The sequence below is a fragment of the Bombina bombina genome, chromosome 4 (assembly GCF_027579735.1).
Source record: "Bombina bombina isolate aBomBom1 chromosome 4, aBomBom1.pri, whole genome shotgun sequence".
Classification (NCBI taxonomy): domain Eukaryota; kingdom Metazoa; phylum Chordata; class Amphibia; order Anura; family Bombinatoridae; genus Bombina; species Bombina bombina.
This window is the reverse complement of record NC_069502.1, coordinates 1,058,407,221-1,058,420,447: the sequence shown is the minus strand read 5'-3', so window position 1 is coordinate 1,058,420,447 and position 13,227 is coordinate 1,058,407,221. Positions and strand designations below refer to the sequence as shown.

Below are 13,227 nucleotides of genomic sequence, written 5' to 3'. Positions count from 1 at the left end.
GTCTCAGCCGAGGCAAAAGTATCGAATGTATAGAATTTGGAAAAAGATGACCAAGTTGCTGCCTTGCAAATCTGTTCCACAGAAGTTTCATTTTTGAAGGCCCAGGAAGAAGAAACAGCCCTTGTGGAATGAGCTGTAATTTTCTCAAGAGGTTGCTGTCCAGCAGTCTCATATGCCAAGCAAATAATGCTCTTCAGCCAAAGGGAAAGTGAAGTAGCCGTAGCTTTCTGACCCTTGCGTTTCCCAGAAAAGCAAACAAACAATGCAGAAGACTGACGAAAGTCCTTAGTTGCCTGCAAATAAAATTTTAGCACTCGCACAACATCCAGATTATGCAAAAAACATAATTTATGCTTACCTGATAAATTTATTTCTCTTGTAGTGTATCCAGTCCACAGATCATCCATTACTTATGGAATATATTCTCCTTCCCAACAGGAAGCTGCAAGAGTCCACCCACAGCAAAGCTGCTATATAGCTCCTCCCCTAACTGCCATATTCAGTCATTCGACCGAAAACATGCAGAGAAAGGAAAAACCATAGGGTGCAGTGGTGACTGTAGTTCAAATGAAAAAATTACCTGCCTTAAAGTGACAGGGCGGGCCGTGGACTGGATACACTACAAGAGAAATAAATTTATCAGGTAAGCATAAATTATGTTTTCTCTTGTTAAGTGTATCCAGTCCACGGATCATCCATTACTTATGGAATACCAATACCAAAGCTAAAGTACACGGATGATGGGAGGGACAAGGCAGGTACTTAAACGGAAGTTACCACTGCCTGTAAAAAACCCTTTCTCCCAAAAATAGCCTCCGAAGAAGCAAGGTATCAAATTTGTTAAATTTGAAAAGTATGAAGCGCAGACCAAGACTCCGTCTTGTAAATCTGTTCAACAGAAGCCACATTTAAAAAAGGCCCAAGTGAAAACCACAGCTCTAGTAGAATGAGCTGTAATCCCTTCAGGAGGCTGCTGTCCAGCAGTCTCATAAGCTAAATGAATTATGCTTTTTAACCAAAAAGACAGAGAGGCTGCTGAAGTCTTTTGACCTCTCCTCTGTCCAGAATAGACAACAAACAAGGTGAACGTTTGATGAAAACTGTAGTAGCTTGTAAGTAAAACTTTAAAGCACAAACCACGTCCAATATTGTGTAATAGACGTTCCTTCTTTGAGGAAGGATTAGGATACAAGCATGGAACAACTATCTCTTGAGTGATGTACTTGTTAGATACCACCTTAGGAAAAAACCCAGGTTGGTACGCAGGACTACCTTATCCGTACGAAGGACCAGATAAGGAGAATCACATTGTAACACAGATAACTTGGAGACTCTACGAGTCGAGGAATTAGCTACCCAAAAGGAACTTTCCAAGATAAAGATTGATATCTATGGAACAAAAAAGGTTCAAACGGAACTTCTTGAAGAACCTTAAGAATCAGGTTTAAGCTCCATGGCGGAGCAACAGTTTTAAACACAGGCTTGGATCTAACCAAAGCCTGACCAAATGCCTGAACGTCTAGAATACCTGCCAGACGCTTGTGCAAAAAAATAGACAGAGTAAAAATCTGTCCCCTTTTAAGGAATTAGCTGACAACCCTTTTCTCAAAAACATCTTGGAGAAAAGATAATATCCTGGGAATCCAGACTTTACTCCATGAGTAACCCTTGGATTCATAACAATCAGATATTTACACCATATCTATGTTCAATTTTCCTAGAGACAGGCTTTCATGTCTGTATTAAGGTATCAATGACTGACTCGGAGAAGCCATGCTTTGATAACATCAAGCGTTCAGTCTCCAGGCAGTCCATCTCAGATTGATTCTATTTAGATGGTTGAAAGGACCCTGAGGTAGAGGGACCTGTCTCAGAAGCAGAGACTGTGATGGAAAGGATGACATGTCCACCAGATCTGCATACCAGGTCCTGCGTGGCTACGCAGGCGCTGTCAAAAACACCAAAGCACTCTCCTGCTTGGTCTTGACCTCCGGAGGAAATCCCACTCCCCCGGAAGAAAAGTCTGACGACTTAGAAAATCCACCTCCCAGTTCTCAACACCTGGGATATGGATAGCTGATAGACAAGAGTGAGTCTCTGTCCAGTGAATTATTGTAAGACTTCTAACATCGCTAGGGAACGTCTGTTCCCCCTTGATGGCTGATGTAAGCCACAGTCGTGTATATTGTCCGACTGAGTATGATGTACCTCAGAGTTGCTAACTGAGGCCAAGTCTGAAGAGCATGGAATATCACTCCCAGTTCCAGAATATTTATTAGAAGGAGGGTCTCCTCCTAAGTCCACTATCCCTGAGCCTTCAGGGAGTTCCAGACTGCATCCCAACCTAAAAGGCTGGCATCTATTGTAACAATTGTCCCATCTGACCTGCGGAAGGTCATACCCTTGGACAGATGGACCCGACATAGTCACCAGAGAAGAGAATCTCTGGTCTCTTGGTCCAGGTTTAACAGGGGGACAAATCTGTGTAATCCCCGTTCCTCTGACTGAGCATGCATAGTTGCAGCGGTCTGAAATGTAGACGTGCAAACGGTACTATGTCCCTTGCCGCTACCATTAAGCCGATTTCATTCATGTACTGAGCCACCGAAGGGCGCGGATGGGATGAAAAAAACACGGCAGAAATTTAGAAACTTTGACAACCTGGACTCCGTCAGGTAAATTTTCATTTCTACAGAATCTATCAGAGTCCCTAGGAGGGAAACCCTTGAGATTGGGGATAGAGAACTCTTTCCTTGTTCACTTTCCACCCATGTGATCTCAGAAATGCCAGTACTACGTCCGTATGAGACTGGGCAATTTGGATGTTTGACGCCTGTATCAGGATGTCGTCTAAATAAGGGGCCACTTCTATGCCCCGCGGTCTAAGGACCGCCAAAGCGACCACAGAACCTCCATAAAGATTCTTGGGGCTGTAGATATCCCAAAGGAAAGAGCTACAAACTGGTAATGCCTGTCTAGAAAGGCAAACCTGAAAAACGATGGTGATCTTTATGCATTACAATGTGAGGATAAGCATCCTTCAAATCCATTGTAGTCCTCTATTGACTCTCCTGGATCATAGTTAAGATGGTACGAATAGTTTCCATCTTAAATGACGGAATTCTGAGGAATTTGTTTAAGATCTTTAGATCCAAAATAGGTCTGAAGGTTCCCTCTCCTTGGAAACCACAAACAGATTTGAGTAAAAACTCTGTCCCTGTTCCTCTCTTGGAACTGGATGGATCTCGTACACAATGTAAGAATGCCTCCTTCTTTATCTGGTTTGCAGATAATTGTGAAAGGCGAAATCTCCCCTTTTTTGGGGGGGGAATCTTTGAAATCCAGAAGATATCTCTGGGATATAAATTCCAATGCCTAGGGATCCTGGGCATCTCTTGCCCACGCCTGGGCAAAGAATGAAAGTCTGCCCCCTATAGGATCCGTTACCGGATAGGGGTCCGTTCCTTCATGCTGCCTTAGAGGCAGCAGCAGGCTCCTTGGCCTGCTTATCTTTGTTCCAGGTCCGATTGTCTCCAGACCGCCTTGGACTGAGCAAAAATTCCCTCTTGTTTTGCCTTAGAGGAAGAGGATGCCACACCTGCCCTGAAGTTTTTAAAAGGTACGAAAATTAGACTTTTTTTTTTTTTTTTTTTTTGCCCTTGATTTAGACCTATCCTGAGGAAGGGCATGACCTTTTCCTCCAGTGATATAAGCAATAATCTCCTTCAAACCTTGAAGGGAAGTTAAGTAGCTTATTTATTAAAGTCACGACAGCTGACCATGATATAAGCCATAGCGCTCTGCGCGCCAGTATAGTAAAAAACAGAATTCTTAGCCGTTAGTCTAGTCAAATGAACAAGGCATCAGAAAACAAAGGAATTGGCTAGCATAAGCTTGTCAAATATATTCATCCAATGGAGTCGCTTAACTGTAAAGCCTCATCAAGAGACTCAACCCAGAACGCCGCAGCAGCAGTGACAGAAGCAATGTATGCAAGGGGCTGCAGGATAAAACCCTGTTGAATAAACATTTTTTATCCATTGGATCTAAAAAGCACAACTGTCCTCGTCAGAGGTAGTGGTACGCTTAGCTAGAGTAGAAACTCTTCTCTCCACCTTAGGAACTGTCTGCCAGAAGTCCCGTGTGGTGGTAACTATTAGAAAACATTCTTCTAAAAAATAGGAGGGGAAGAGAACGGCACACCTGGTCTATCCCATTCCTTATTAAAAAATTTTTTAGTAAACCTCTTTAGGTATTGGAAAAACATCAGTACACACCGGCACTGCATATTATTTATCCAGTCTACACAATTTCTCTGGCCCTGCGATTGTACACATTCATTCAGAGCAGCCAAAGCCTCCCTGAGCAACAAGTGGAGGTTCTCAAGCATAAATTTTAAATGTAGAAATATCAGAATCAGGTTAAATCATCTTCCCTGAGTCAAAAAAAAAAATCACCCACAGACTAAGCATATTGTGAGGTAGTATCATACATGGTTCTTAAAGCGTCTGTATGCTCTGTATCTACCCCCAGAGCTAACTGCTTTCCTTTAATTTCAGGTAGTCTGACTAATACTGCTGCCAGAATATTATTCACCACCTTTGCCATGTCTTGTAAAATAAACGCTATGGGCGCCCTTGATGTACTTGGCGCCATTTGAGCGTGAGTCCCTGAAGCGGGAGTCGAAGGGTCTGACACGTGGGGAGAGTTAGTCGGCATAACTTTCCCCTCGACAGAATCCCCTGGTAAAAGAAACGCTATGGGTGCCCTTGATGTACTTGGCGCCATTTGAGCGTGAGTCCCTAAAGCGGGAGTCAAAAGGTCTGACACGTGGGGAGAGTTAGTCGGCATAACTACCCCCACGACAGAATCCTCTGGTGATAATGTTTTTAAAGACAAAAAATGATCTTTATTGTTTAACATGAAATCAGTACATCTGGTACACATTCTAAGATGGGGTTCCACCATGGCTTTAAAACATAATGAACACAGAGCTTCCTCTATGTCAGACATGTTAAAACAGACTAATAATGAGACTAGTAAGCTTGGAAAACACTTTAAATCAAGTTAACAAGCAAATATATAAAACGTTACTGTGCCTTTAAGAGAAACAAATTTTGTAAAAATTTGAAAAACAGTGAAAAAAAGGCAGTAAAACAAACGAAATTTTTACAGTACATGTAATAAGGTAACAGAGCATTGCACCCACTTGCAAATGGATGATTAACCCCTTAATGCAAAAAAACAGATAAAAAAAAATAAAAAAATGACATAGACGTTTTTAAAAACAGACACAACAAACTGCCACAGCAAACAGTGGGAAGCTTCAGTTAACTGTTTCTATGCAAAATTTAAGCCAGCCATGTGGAAAAAACTTAGGCCCCAATAAGTTTTATCACCAAACATATGTTAAAAAACGATTAAACATGCCAGCAAACGTTTTAAAACACATTTTTACAAGAGTATGTATCTCTATTAATAAGCCTGATACCAGTCGCTATCGCTGCATTTAAGGCTTTACTTACATTACTTCGGTATCAGCAGTATTTTCTTAGTCAATTCCATTCCTAGAAAAATATTTTACTGCACATACCTTATCTGCAGGAAAACCTGCACGCCATTCCCCCTCTGAAGTACCTCACTCCTCAGAATGTGTGAGAACAGCAAATGGATCTTAGTTACGTCTGCTAAGATCATAGAAAAACGCAGGCAGATTCTTCTTCCAAATACTGCCTGAGATAAACAGCACACTCCGGTGCCATTTAAAAATAACAAACTTTTGATTGAAGAATAAACTAAGTAGAAAGCACCACAGACTCTCACAACCTCCTATCTATGTTGAGGCTTGCAAGAGAATGACTGAATATGGCAGTTAGGGGAGGAGCTATACAGCAGCTTTGCTGTGGGTGGACTCTTGCAGCTTCCTGTTGGGAAGGAGAATATATTCCATAAGTAATGGATGATCCGTGGACTGGATACACTTAACAAGAGAAAGCTTTCTTTGTGAGAAGAAGGATTAGGACACAAAGATGGTACAACGATTTCCTGATTAATATTCTTTGGGCAGGAAACCAAACATAGTACGCAGAACCACCTTATCAGAGTGAAATATAAGATAAGGGGAATCACACTGTAAAACAGAGAGTTCAGAAACTCTCCGAGCAGAGGAAATAGCAACAAGAAACAAAACTTTCCAAGATAACATCTTAATATCTAAATAATGCATAGGCTCAAACGGAGTCTGTTGTAAAACTTTAAGAACAAGTTTAAGACTCCATGGAGGAGCAACAGGTTTAAACACAGGCCGAATTCTAACCAAGGCCTGACAAAACGATTGCAGGTCTGGCACATCCGCCAAGCGCTTATGTAACAAAATAGACAATGCCGAAATCTGACCCTTTAGAAAACTTGTCAACAAACCCTTCTCCAGACCATCCTGGAGAAAGGACAAAATCCTAGGAATCCTTACTCTACTCCAAGAGTATCCTTTGGATTCACACCAATACAAGTATTTACGCCAGATCTTATGGTAAATCCTGCGAGTCACAAACTTACGACCCTGAATCAATCAAGGTTTCAATGACCGACTCTGAAAATCCACGCTTAGATAAAATTAAGCGTTTAATCTCCAAGCAGTCAGCATCAGAAAAATGAGATTTGGATGAAGGAAGGGACCCTGAAGTAAAAGGCCCTTTCGCAGAAGCAGTCTCCAAGGTGGAAAGGATGACATTTCCACTAGGTCTGCATACCAAATCCTGCGAGGCCACGCCAGGGCTATGAGAATTACAGACGCCCTCTCCTGCTTGATTTGAGCAATGACTCTTGGAAGGAGAGTGAACGGAGGAAACAGGTATGCTAGACTGAAGTTCCAAGGAACTGCCAGAGCATCTATCAGAAATGCCTGCGGATCTCTTGACCTTGAGCCATATCTCGGAAGTTTGGCATTCTGACGAGAAGCCATGAGATCCAACTCCAGCTGCCCCCACTTGAGGGTCAAGCTGGAAAACACATCCGAATGAAGTTCCCACTCCCCGGGATGAAAAGTCTGTCTGCTCAGAGAATCCGCTTCCCAATTGTCAACTCCTGGGATGTGGATCGCAGAAAGACAGCAGTTGTGGGTCTCCGCCAACTGCATAATTCCGGCCACCTCTGTCATGGCCAAGGAACTCCGAGTTCCCCCTTGGTGGTTGATGTAGGCCACCAAGGTTATGTTGTCCGACTGGAATCTGACTGGAATCTGACTGGAATCTGATAAACCGGGTTAAGGCTAACTGAGGCCAGGCCAGAAGAGCATTGAAGAATGCTCTCAGCTCCAAGATTTATATGGGCAGGACTGACTCCTCCTGGGTCCATAAGCCCTGAGCCTTCAACGAGCCCCATACTGCATCAATGGTCACAATCACCCAGGAGGGTCTGCGGAAGCAAGTACCCTGGTAGAGATGATCCTGAGAAAGCCACCAAGGAAGAGAGTCTATTGACGCCTGATCTAGATCTACGCGCATAACTGCAGAGGTCTGAGATGGAACCAAGCAAACGGAATGATGTCCATGGAAGCCACCATCAGACCGATTACCTCCAAACATTGAGCCAGTGACGGTCGTGGAGAGGACCTGAAGGGCAAGACAAGAGTCGAAAATCGTTTTTTTTTTCTGACCTCTGTCAGAAAAATCTTCATTAACAGGAAGTCTATTATGGTCCCCACAAATACGACCCTTGTACCTGGAACCAGATAACTTTTTCCAGATTCACATTCCATCTGTGGGATTGAAGAAAAGACAACAAGATCTCCGTATGAGATTCTGCTTGTTGAAAAGATGGTGCTTGAACCAGAATGTCGTCCAGATAAGGTGCCACTGCAATGCCCCAAGATCGAAGCACAGCTAAAAGAGCCCCCAGAACCTTTGAAAAAATTCTGGGAGCTGTGGCAAGGCCGAATGGAAGGGCCACAAACTGGAAATGATTGTCCAAAAAGGCGAATCTCAGAAACTTGTGATGGTCCCTGTGAATGGGAACATAAAGGTATGCATCCTTTAGGTCTATGGTTGTCATGAACTGACCCTCTTGTACCAAGGGAAGAATGGAGCGTATTGTCTCCATCTTGAAGGATGGCACTCTGAGAAACTTGTTTGAACATTTTAGATCTAGGATTGGTCGAAAAGTTCCCTCATTTTTGGGAACTGCAAACAGATTTGAGTAAAATCCCAGACCCCTTTCCCAAAAGGGAACCGGAACTATTACCCCCAGGACGGCAAGGTCCTTTACACAATGTAAGAACACCTCTCTTTGTATCTGATCTACAGATAATCTGGAGAAGAGAAACCTGCCTCTGGGAGGAAAAGATTTGAAGTCTATTTTGTATCCCTGGGAGACAATGTCCACCGCCCAGGGATCCGGTACATCTCTTATCCAAGCCTGGGAAAAAAGAGAGAGTCTGCCCCCTACAAGATCCACTCCCAGATCGGGGCCAACCCTTCATGCTGACTTGGAATCAGCTGAAGGCTTTTTAGATTGCTTTCCCTTATTCCAGGACTGGTTAGGCATCTAGGAAGGCTTGGCTTGATCTTGCTTGGAGGAAGGGGAGGAAGACTTGCCTTTAAAGTTACGAAAATTACTCTGACGTCCCTTCTGCTTATTCTTTTTATCTTGAGGAAGAAAAGAACCCTTCCCTCCAGTAATATCTGAGATCATTTCTGCCAAACCAGGTCCAAGCAAGGTCTTACCCTTGTAAGGAATAGCCATGAGCTTAGATTTAGATGAAACATCCACAGACCAGGACTTCAACCACAAGGCCCTGTGGGCTAGGACCACAAAACCAGAAATTTTGGCTCCCAGTTTAATAACCTGTAAGGAAGCATCTGTAATAATGAAATTTGCTAACTTGAGAGCCTTAATCCTGCCCTGGATCTCATCAAGAGGGGTATCCGTCTGAAGAGATTCAGACAACGCATCAAACCAGTAAACCGCAGCGCTGGTAACAGTGGCGATACACACCGCAAGTTGCCATTGTAGACCCTGGTGGACATACATCTTTTTTAGTAAAGCCTCCAATTTTTTATCTATTGGATCTTTAAAAGAACAACTATCCTCTATGGGAATATTAGTCCTCTTGGCCAAAGTGGAGATCGCTCCTTCTACCTTAGGAACCGTCTGCCACGACTCCTTAATAGAATCCGCTATAGGAAACATCTTCTTAAAAATAGGAGATGGAGAAAAGGGAATACCAGGTATTTCCCATTCTCGGGCAATAATCTCCACAGCACGGTCAGGAACTGGAAAAATCTCCACCGCGGAGGGAACATCAAAGTATTTGTTCAATTTACTAGACTTTTTAGGATTGACTACGATAGATGTGTCGGAGTCATCCAAAGTAGCCAAAACCTCTGTAAGTAATAAGAGAAGGTGTTCTAGCTTAAATTTGAAGGATACCACTTCAGCATCAGAAGAAGGAATTACACTGTCTGAGATTTCCCCCTCAGATGCTACCGACATGTCTTCTTCCTCAGGCTTATGGGAAGGGGCACTCTGGATAGCCAGCACTTGATCAGAAACCTTAGAAACTGTTTCCTTAAATTTCCTTTTACGCCTTCCCTGCAATATGGGGAAAGCTGACAAGGCCTCAGATACCGCAAGGGATACCTGGAAAGCAATGTCTTGTAGAGAAAATCCTACGGGATTGCAAGAGGAAACAAAGGGCACTGTACGTGAAGACTGAAAAGGTTGGGACGCTTGAGGAGAAAGCTGCGGCATATGTTCAACAGGAGACACCTGAACAGCATTTGCCTGGGTTAATGGTGGCTCATGGTCAAATATTTTATCTTTATAACTTAAAGTTCTCACAATGCATGAGGAACAAAAAGGAACTGGGGGTTCCACCTGAGCATCAAAACATAACTGACAAGCAGCAACTTCGCCTGGGATAATAGTTTGAAAAGCCTCTTGTAAAAAGTCTTTATTTGAAAATAAAAAATAAATGCGTACTGTGTCTTTAAATAGAAATGTGTGTTAGCGCAACAAACCAAAAAAACGGCTTACAACAGTAATCTCCATGACCAAAAGTTAAAGTATTAAAACTACTATAACACACTGAGCCACCATAAATCACCTCACAGTCTCAATGCCCAAACTGCCTAAAAACAAAAACAAACATGAAGGTTTAATAAAGTCCCATATTAAATAAGAAAGCAAGTAACAAGTGCCAGCAATCTCCTTGCAAAAGAAAATTAAAATGGCACTTACTTGAAAGTGCTGTCCGGCAGCAGGACAGCTCACCTGGTTTGAGAGGGTGCAGCACCTCACATGGACCTGTGAAGAGAGAAAAACTGAGTAAAACTACTCCGATTTTCTAGCTAGGGCAGCAGATTCTTGAGAAAACGCAGTGAGGATTGTACCTCACAAGTTCTCAAGTGCTCAAAAGCCACCACTGCCCTACTGAATAGACTGATGTGGACTAGGCTAGACCCCAGAAAAGAACAGAGTAAGCTTACTCTGCTAAAAATAAAACCTTGATTGAAGAAAACTTCTCATCAGACACCTAAACTTCACCTCCTCCTTGCACTACAGGCAAAGAGAATGACTGGGAGATTGTGGGTAGGGGAGTGAAATTTAACAGCTTTGCTGTGGTGCTGTTTGCCTCCTCCTGCTGGCCAGGAGTGATATTCCCAACAGTAATTGATGATGATCCGTGGACTCACCGTGTCATTAGATAGAAATTAGAATTCTGGCGACCCTTAGGTCTATTCTTTTAATCCTAAGGTAGGAAAGAACCCTTTCCACCTGTAATGTCAGAAATAAATTCTGCCAGACATGGGCCAAACTTCTCATCAGACACCTAAGCTTCACCTCCTCCTTGCACTACAGGCAAAGAGAATGACTGGGAGTTTGTGGGTAGGGGAGTGAAATTTAACAGCTTTGCTGTGGTGCTGTTTGCCTCCTCCTGCTGGCCAGGAATGATATTCCCAACAGTAATTGATGATGATCCGTGGACTCACCGTGTCATTAGACAGAAATTAGAATTCTGGTGACCCTTAGGTCTATTCTTTTAATCCTAAGGTAGGAAAGAACCCTTTCCACCTGTAATGTCAGAAATAAATTCTGCCAGACATGGTCCAAACAAGGTTTCACCCTTATAAGGCAGAGATAAAAGCTTGGATTTGGATGTAACATCTGCAGACCAAGATTTTAACCAGAGAGCTTTGCGAGCTAAAACAGTAAAACCAGAAATCGTAGCACAAACCTAAGAACTTGCATGTTGGCATCACAAATAAAGGTATTGGCTAGCTTGAGAGCCTTGATCCTGTCTTGGATCTCCTCTTTAGTAGTTTCTTCTAGGATAAGATAAGATAAATCATTGCACCAATAATATGCTACCACCGCAACTGTAGCAATACTAGCAACAGACCAAGATTTTAACCAGAGAGCTTTGCGAGCTAAAACAGTAAAACCAGAAATCGTAGCACAAACCTAAGAACTTGCATGTTGGCATCACAAATAAAGGTATTGGCTAGCTTGAGAGCCTTGATCCTGTCTTGGATCTCCTCTTTAGTAGTTTCTTCTAGGATAAGATAAGATAAATCATTGCACCAATAATATGCTACCACCACAACTGTAGCAATACTAGCAACAGGTTGCCACTGTAATCCCTGATGAATGTACATCATCTTCAAAAAAGCCTCAAGCTCCTTATCCATGGGATCCTAGAAAGAACAACTATCTTCAATAGGAATAGCAGTTCTCTTAGCCAGAGTAGAGATAGCTCCCTCTACCTTGGGCACCGTGCACCCCGAGTCGCAAATAGAGTCAGCAACAGGAAACATCTTTTAAAAACAGGGGACGGGGAAAAAGAAATCCTTGGTTTATCCATTATTGAGTTATAATATCTGCCATACGGTCTGGAACTGGAAATACTTCCACAGATGAGGGTACATCATATACCCTATTAATCTTACTAGACCTCTTTGGTCTTCTAATCTCCTCTGAATCTGCAGAATTTGTCACTACAGTATCAGAATCTGACAATTGACCCTCAGAAGCCACTGAAGAATCATCCTCATCATATAATAGAGACAAACTGACTAACGCAGCTTAGCGGAGTCAGCTTTACTAACATCAATATGTTTAGGATTTCCTCTTTCTTTTACCAGAAAACTTTGGAAAAGCTGATAAAGCTGCAGAAACAGCAAAACACCCCCAGGAGGTTGAGAGGAACCGCAGGGCACTGCATTGAAGCTTGGAAAGCTTGAGGGGAAATCTGACGCGTAGCTAGGATAACACTATCCTGAGAGACAGGAGGCTCAGGCAGAGACATCTTATCTTTAAACTTTAAAAGTTTTTTTTTAAAAAAATGAAGTGCAAAACTGTACAGGAGGTATTATCTAAGCCTCAAAACACAATAAGCATTTTTCAAATGAATCAACTTCAGTATTAGTGTCCATAATTGGGTATCAGTTCACAATTAACAAAAAAAAATTAAATGCCAAATTAAGTTTATTTATATGAAGCAATAAAACAAAAATAAGCACTTAAAACCCTCAGCTCTGCTGAGGTCTTACCTCTCCAGAAGTTGCTATCCCACTAGCACAGAAAACCGGACACATCCGGTAGCAAAACACACCTCCTAGTTACCGGAACAGGCCAAATCCCCTTGCCACTGTAGAAAGAAGAAAATGCAGCCTCCACGCTCACCGCGGCAAACTCCGATCTGAACAGAGAAGCCGAAAACCAGAAGTGCCGAGGAGCAGTCATGTGACCGCAATAAAAAAACTTTTTTTTTTTAAAAATTAAAAAAAAATTGCGCCAAACTAAAATGGCACGAATACAAACAGCAGCACAGCAAAAGTGATTGGGCCAATAAGCTGAGCCGAAAAATTATTGCAACAAGTAAGAAGTAAAACAAACACCTGTCAAACACTTCATACACTCTCCCATCTCTGAGCCCCCAATAAAAAATGATGCCTATTTTCACATAAAAGCAGTGCCCATAAAACAGATTTAAATACTTTCCACAAGGATTTAACCCCTTGTGGAAAGCACTTACCTGTGGATCCTGCTCTATCAGGCAGGAGATGTTTTCTGAGGTGTGGCAGCTTCACAATATCTACCAGGGACCTGTAGAAAAGAAAAAACAAAGTAACTAACTCTGGGTTTCTATAATAGGGAATACGGGTAGCAATCTGTCGCTGTCTTCTAACTGCTAATAGCCACTATTACTCTTACTAAAGAGATTGACAT

At 42.5% G+C, this 13,227-nt stretch overlaps 1 protein-coding gene across 1 annotated transcript in view; it reads right to left on the bottom strand.

Annotated features, from left to right (window-relative positions):
* ASB3 (ankyrin repeat and SOCS box containing 3) overlaps window positions 1-13,227 on the bottom strand; it is a 623,585-nt gene that overhangs the window by 218,119 nt on the left and 392,239 nt on the right. The gene's annotated exons all lie outside the window — the stretch shown is intronic.